Raw genomic sequence first — 7846 nt, 5'->3', positions numbered from 1 at the left:
TGGTTCTGGAATGGCAGCCAGGATTGAGTACCTGTTAGGCTTTATTATAGGCGCAGAGGTTTTAGGTTTGAAAGCTGGTTTGCGTCTGTTGCCTAATGCAGAATCAGGCTCTTTGAGACTAGATGGCGGAATAGATGAGGAGGGGGGGGACTGGACCAAGGGCTGAGGGGGGGGGGGAGCTTTGTTAGCTAGGTGGGGAAGAATGATTTGAGGGTTCTTGATAGGACAGTTTCTAATGAGATGCCCCTGTTTTCCACAGTGAAAATAGGAGTTTGGTAGGTGCTTGTAGAGAATAGGTTGGGTGAGAGAGAATTCTCCACAACCAATGGAGATCTCTTCTGGGAGGGGGAGAGACAAGTCCAGCTCAACGAGGACTTGGGGGTGCCATGCAGGATTGTAGTTAGTAAAAGCTTTGGTGCCTAAAACTTGTCCTATGGGAGCTAGGATGACTTTGATCCATGGAGTCAGGTGAATGGGTAAGTTAGAAGATTTTGGGCCATCCGGGTTGAAGTCTTTGGTCCACCTCATAAAGCAGAATGGGAGGTGCCTGAACATCCATTGCCCCGAGCTGATGACTTTCATAGCCATGCTGGCCTCTTTGAACATAAATATGTAGTACCCTTTGGCCAAGGCTTGCGTGAGCGTGACCTCAACCCCAAGAGGTGACCAGCTGTCTCGGATCCATGCTTTCATTGCTTCTTTGGACGGGCGCGGGCCAAAGAGCAGGCCGACCAGACACCTTTCAGAGTATTCATCTACTTTGTTCCTGACCTGCTCAATAGGAAGACTTACATGAACAGACAGGGGCTGAGGGTTACCTTTTTCAGCTGTGGTGTTCGTTTCTTTCTGTTGGGCACCATTAGTGTTTTGACTGTCTTCCTTTGGGGGGATGGGGGCTTCTTTGGGTTGATCACCGCTTTTTGTGGATAACAGCTGCTCTTTAGCTTCCTTGAGTTCTTGCATGAGACGGGAGTTTTCTTCCATTACTGAGTCTATTAAAGAGTCGTCTCCCCAAGGTTTGTCTGGGAGTTGGTTCCACGGGTTTGTTCTAGGACCTTGCAGAGATGAAGAGGGAGAAGCACCGGTAAAGTGACTGCTGAGCATTTGAATGGGTTTTGCAGGTGATGGGAGCTGGGGACGAACAAGGGACGGGCTCCTCCTCTCAGTGCCCATGCACTTGGGAGGGCATCCGCCCGCAGAGAAGGAGAGACGACGATGCAGCTTGAGAGGCGGGAAGCAGGAGGCGGGAAGCAAGAGCTCAAAAATCCGCAGATCTGTGGCTTTTCAAAGTTTTACTAGCTTTGAGGGAGCCCCGGAGAGAGTATTTTTAACCTTAGGAAAGGAGGGCCAATTGATTGAAGGTGGCTGGAGTCAAGGTATGGATGTTTCAAGAGGAGTATTTTTCTAGAGGTTTCCAGCAAGCCTTTAAAAGGCCCTTGCATTATATTTCAACGCTGGGCAATAGCCCCGCTAGAGAGAGAGAGAGAGACGTGAATGTGAACGTTTAGAGAGAGATATGTGAACGTACGAATGTGTGTTCGATGGGAGAGGGAGTCCGACAGTTGCGTAGGAGAGGCAGTACAACAGTTTTGTCCATTTTTATATATTAAAAAACCTCAGTTGTCAACCTTAGGCTTATCAAGCGGGCACTAATTAGTCGATATTAGCAGTAGCCCAAATATGGGGTATCATGATTTGCTTGATCTTATTTGTAGTGTTGATATGCATCGTACAAATATACAAGTAAACATGTTGTGTTAAGAGGGATGTTTTGAAAGTGTATTGTTTCCTCTTTTAATCTATTTTTTGCCTGGGGGGAATAGCTCTAATTAAATAATGTGGACCATGGTCATCTATAATGGGAGAGATTGGCCTTTATTATAAGCTACTGGCTGATTCTATTTTTCTTTGAAGTGGCATCCAAAATTAATATTCATGGCATTTTGTGTTAGCTGGTATGTAATTTGTCTAATACACATGTAAGAACATTGAACTGCTCACATCCATAGTGCTTTAATACAACTTTGTGATCTAAACGAAAATGTGTCCTTGGCATCAATTACGTTGTTGGAAAAAGTGAGTAAAAGGGTTGTCTTAAGTCTATACATAGCGTGATAGCGTGAGTACTTACACGACCTTAGACAAAAGAAATACACTTTCCCAAATGAAAGAAATACTTTGCATACCACATCGTGTCACCTGTTTACAACACTTTCCCACTGGTATCTTTAGGGGGGGGGAAATTGTAATAATGTACATCCGAAAGGGTAACTACATAGACGATACATGGATGTAAGACAGGCGATGGGAAAGACCGAGCGCCTCTCTCTCTCTCTCTCTCTCTCTCTCTCTCTCTCTCATGGTGCAGCTTCTTCAAAGGATCGATCCACCAACGTTATCGACTAGTACAGACCGGCATGCTCGTCTGCATGAAAACACATGAAGGCAAGCATAGTTTAAGCAATGCAAGGATAAGTTACAACAATTACCAGTTCACTCACTCGTCGGAATGTGTGTGCGCGTTTGGGAACCTAACTAATTAGATGGGGTTGGGGTAAGAGAAGGTGCTATGAGCTCCCTGGAATTCGATGAAAGGCGGCGTAGCCAGGCAGGTGGTTAGGTTCCTAAAGGGGGAGGAGGGGAGGAAGAGGAGTAGGTGGGGACGTCAGGGAGCAATTGCAGGAGATCGAGCAGTGATTGATCATAAAATGGGTGGTCGAAATGGAGGAAGGAGAGGGAATCGCTTTGGCCGCTGAGGCTAAACCACGCATTAGGGCTCACTAAGCTATCGGGAGGGGTAGCTGGAGAAGGGAAAAGGGAAATATGATCAGTACATAGAAAAGGCTCTTTGAAGACGAGAGTATGGGGAGCTCCAGCAGCACTAGGGAGCTTGCAGGAGGATACGCTAGGACGAGCAGTTGCTGCAGCCAAAGAGGCCACCTTCTGAATGTCCTTTGGCGAACACGGGGTCGGAGAGGGTAGTAAAGGTAAAGAATTGGGGAAATTGAACCTGGCATGGGGTCCTCTCAAGCAAAGGGTGGCTGCATCGTAGGCCCTAGCGGCCATCTCTTCGGTATCATAAGAACCTAGCCATATCCGGGACCTCTTGTTGGGCTCTCTTATCTCCGACACCCACTTGCCCCAGCTCCGTCTACGCACCCCCCTATACCTGCTACCCCCCTTGGCGGCCCTCTTGCCAATTAGCGTAGATGCACAGAGCCTAGTATTCTGTAGCGGGCTGTGCAGCTCTTGGAGCGTAGCTACCATTTCTGCTCAAGGGGAGTACCAGCTAATTCAATACAAGGAAAGAAGAGAGGGCTGCACGATGCAGAGGAATTTGAACGCAAGAGCAAGGGAGAACAGTTAATGGTATGGTATGATGAGAATTGAATTCTTATGATGCGGCCTTCTCTCAGCTCGCTACACCGCCTGCCTTCGGAAAACAAAGTTGAAGAACAGATTACCCGCAAAGTTAAGAATACGATGAAGCTGCTTTTTTGGCCTGATCAAGGTCTGCAAAATGAAACGTCTTTGAGCGCCTTTGGTGTCCTGGCTCACAGCATCCTCGTCGGCTTCTTTGAAGAAGCAGCAGCTCGGATGGGACTCGCTGGAGCGGTACTGGCATGATCGATTAGTCTGCCACGCGTCACGCACTCAATCCTTTAACAGAACACGCGTCACGCACTCAATCCTTTAACAGAACACGCGTCGTCTGCTTATCGCTTGCAAGCGACACCTTCGCCGTCCATGTGCTGTCCCGCAAAAGTACATCACGAAGAAGATATTTTCGAAATTCAGCATCCAATAAAGTTCACGCAGGTGTAAAGGTATTCTTACGTTTTCTTATAATAGGAACATGTGCCGTTCCCAGATCCATGCCACCAGGAAAACAGCTATTTTCAAAAATCTAAACATCCAACTCAAATATCCCATCCGTTTTTTTAAAGGCAAGTAAGGTTGTCTTTTTCCTAGCACCGCGCGTATGAGTCATTGTCCACATCCCAAGACGTTACTCAATCTCATATCAAAAAAGAAAAATGATCCTCCACAAAACAAAAGCAAGCTCCTTGTGAGGCTTGTTGTTCGCAGTTCCCCACACTCAAATTTTCCTTTGTGGAGTAAGTTGTCTGAAATGCGCTTCCACTCAAAGGTTGGGGCAATTTTGCAGCTATGGCTAAATAAACAAGCTATTCATAAAGCTGAACCAGCATGGTCCAACACAAGAAAAATGCATGACAAGATGAAAGTTGAGTTTTTGACCAAAACCCATCTCATTTCAATTCCATAAAAATTCTCTTGATTGTATTGGTTTCTCATTGCCTTTGTGTTATTGCGCTCTCTCTCTCTCTGCTTCGATGAAAGTTGTTTGAAGTGCGCTTCCAATACGTTTTCAGTCCAAAGGTTGGAGCAATTTTGCAGCTATAGCTAAATAAACAAGCTTTTCATAAAGCTATATCTAACCAACCGTGGGATCGTCCTACCCTCTTGTCATGTTCCCAAACACATTATATTCAGATTCTACATCACTAAGTATAGCCCATGGTAACGGAAATTTAATTCTTGCTAGATTTCTTTTTTGTTATGTGGATGTTCTAGTTAATAAGCCAAACAACTTTTGCTCCAAAAGGTGTCGTGAGTTGGAAAAAGCACTCAAATCGATCACAAAGAGATGGCTCCTTTTTGAATGCTAATACGAGTTGAGATCTTGATTCCACCAATGCTCTAGCACCCCCTCAGCATGTTCTTGCTAGCACATCTCTTTTGTGAATGGTATTGTAAATAGGGTTCTTCATTCCACAAATGCCATAGTGTGACCCCTTAGCATGTTCTTGCTAGACTTACACTTTGTAAATGGCAAAATTAGGCCTTACACTTTGTGAATGTAACATGAGTCGAGGTCTTTATTTCACCAATGGTTTAGCACCCCCTTAGCATGTTCTTACTAGCATGTCCTTTTTGTGAACCCCTTATAGTTTTCTAATCTAATTTTAAATGTAACAATAAGATGATAAAAAGGTAACAAAAAATGATTATGTGTTTTGACTACTTTAATACATCCTTGCAAGTTGTAAGCTCTAGCTCACGGGGAAATATATTTATCAATAATCTCAAACAATGTAAATTGAGCTATCACAAAAAGAAATGACAAATGAAACCCCACTTCATTATACAAAATATACCTATCACCAAACTGAGATTTTTTGAATATTTTATTATCAAATTTTGTAAAAGAAAAGCTTGTGGAGCAAGCAAGGGCTAAAATAGTCATGTAACCTATTTTTGAAGAAATAAAATCTATAAATACTCAAGTGGGGATGCTTTTGGCACACACTTTGGGGGGCACTTGGGACCCAATCCGGTGTTCTCTCTCGTTTATGTATTTCTCAATTGTGCGCGCTTCTCAAGGTCCGTGGTTTCCCGTTTCAGTGGTATCAGAGCTCAAGGTACACTCTATTAAAAAGGTGTGTTTGTTGGGGCACTTAGACGGCCCAAGACCAAGTGTGAAGGTGAGGAACGGTGGCACGAAGCCCAAGGTGGCCAGTGCCAATAGCGATGTGCACCAATGAAAACGACGAGTGCAAACAAGCACCGGACCACTGTCACCGACCGACGGCAACACCACCGATGTTTATGCAACCGGCATAACAACTCTTGGCATCGACGGCGGCCAACCACACGACTGACAAAGGACGCCGTTAAACTAGCCATCCAAACACAGGGAGGACGATGTCTCCTTAAGAGACAAATGTAAGCCTAAACCCACTTTTTCCCTTATACCCTCTTTGGTGGGCTAGCATGATGTCATTTGGGACAAACAAGAGGATGTGTGGTAGCATTTGGTGATCCGTGGGAGAAGAAGAAGAAAAAGGAGGAGAAGAGGAGAGAGAAAGAGAAAGAAAAATAAGGAGAGGAGAGAGAAGAAGAAGGAGAAGAGGAGAGAGAAGGAGAAGAGTAGAAGAAGAAGAAGAAGAAGAAGAAGAAGAAGAAAAAGAAAAAGAAGGAGAAGAGGAGAGAGCAGAAGAAGAAGAAGAAGAAAAGGAAGGAGAAGAGGACAGAGAAGAAAGAGAAGAAGAAGAAGAAAAAGGAGGAGAAGAGGGAGGAATAAAAAGAAGGAGAGGAGAGAGAAGAACAAGAAGAAGAAGGAGAAGAAGAAGGAGAAGAGGAGAGAGAAGGAGAAGGAGAAGAAGAAGGAGAAGAGGAGAGAGAAGGAGAAGAGAAGAAGAACGAGAAAAAGAAGGAGAAGAAGAAGAAGAAGAAGAAGAAGAAGAAGGAGGAGGAGGAGGAGGAGGAGGAGGAGAGGAGAGAGAAGAAGAAGAAGAAGAAAAAGAAGGTGAAGAGGAGAGAGAATAAAGAGAAGAAGAGGAGGAGGAGGAGGAGAGACAAGAAAGAGAAGAAGGAGGAGAGAGAAGAAAAAGAAGAAGAAGAAGACGAAAAGAAGGAGGAGAAGAAGAAAAGGGAGAAAAAGAAGAGAAAGAAAGAAAGAGAGAGAAAAATGAAAAAAAAACAAAGAGATTATTGGGATTATTGCTATATGAGACCAAAAACAAATAATTTTATATTGTTATGACCAAAGTACATTTGATGTGTCATCAGCTCTGCAGTGATACCGAAACTTGAATAAATTTTTTTCGGTTATGCACCTCACTCGGGCTGACGTTATTTTAGGCCATATGGTTATTTTACTTAACTACTTTATAACCTTGAGTTTTTACATGAGATAGGTATGTTGTTATGTGTGGTGTAAGCATGATGTGCAGGTTATTCCGGTGATTTCTATCATGTAGCCGCATTGAGCTTTCGACAACTATTAGCTCAACTTATGCATGATAAGTCCTCAACTTTACCGAATGATTACATTCTCAGTTATTTATGAATTGTTTTAAATTCTATATTTTCTTAACTTTTGTATTTTTGTAGTCAACAATACATCAAGGTAATACCTTCTTACTTTTGCATTTTATTTTACATCTTCAAGTTTTATTTAATATTTGTTTGTTTTTGCAGCAACTTTTTATTATTTAAAAAAATGGTTTTCCCAAGAAACCAATGACACTCCAAACCTCGACATTAACATTTTTGAAGCTTAAAAACTCTCCAAAATCATTTGATACAACTCTTAATGACCATAACACAAGTATTCACACCAAGATAGATGATTCACAAAAAGGTAATAAACATGATTCAAAGAAGTGTTTCAAGTATAACGAGATTGGAATCAATATGATCGATGATGATGAAGAACGTCTTACCACGACAAAGGGTAACATATTCATTTGATTATCTTTACAATAAATTTTATTTAAGACTTTTTATAAATTGCAAGGAGAGTTCTTATGCATCAAAAGTAGAACTTCTTAGAGGAACTAGCCCTTCCATCTTGAACTATACTTTATGAATGTTTCACTATGTATTAGTCTTGTGGTATGGGACACGAGGTTAATCTTGTGTGGAGTATTCTGATGCATACTTATATCTAGATTTATGTGGGATAATTTCTGGTGTTATGGGACACTAGGATTTATTACGCATAGAATTCCTTGATACAATGTCTCTTTTACATGTCTATCTTGGGTGACCTAAGTGTGATTAAAGACACATACTCATTGAAACATATGTGAGGTGCGAGGGTACCGACTGAGGTATTGCACTGGTGCAAATTAGTGTGAGGGTACCAAATGAGGTGTCACATGAGTGAGATGTGTGCGAGGGTACGAATGAGGTGTCGACAGGTGAGGATTAGTGTGAGGGTTACCAATTGAAGTGTCACACTATGCGAGGGTCATTGATTGAGGTGTCGCACCATACGAGGGTACTAATTGAGGTGTCGTGTGGGTCCTCACGAGAC

General features: G+C 42.9%; 1 long non-coding RNA gene across 1 annotated transcript; it reads right to left on the bottom strand.

The window, feature by feature from the left end:
* Positions 1-2165: 2165 nt before the first annotated feature.
* Positions 2166-4510, bottom strand: LOC147639430 (uncharacterized). The gene is made up of 2 exons (XR_015264854.1): positions 3465-4510; positions 2166-2425 (listed from the first exon to the last, which is right to left on the bottom strand). It is a non-coding gene; the product is annotated as an uncharacterized LOC147639430 (long non-coding RNA).
* Between the last annotated feature and the right edge of the window lie 3336 nt (positions 4511-7846).

This window comes from Cibotium barometz, chromosome 4 (genome assembly GCF_041138505.1).
Source record: "Cibotium barometz isolate CiBa-2024 chromosome 4, ASM4113850v1, whole genome shotgun sequence".
Lineage (NCBI taxonomy): Eukaryota > Viridiplantae > Streptophyta > Polypodiopsida > Cyatheales > Cibotiaceae > Cibotium > Cibotium barometz.
Note: the sequence above shows the minus strand (reverse complement) of the source record. Positions and strands in the feature narration are given on the sequence as shown.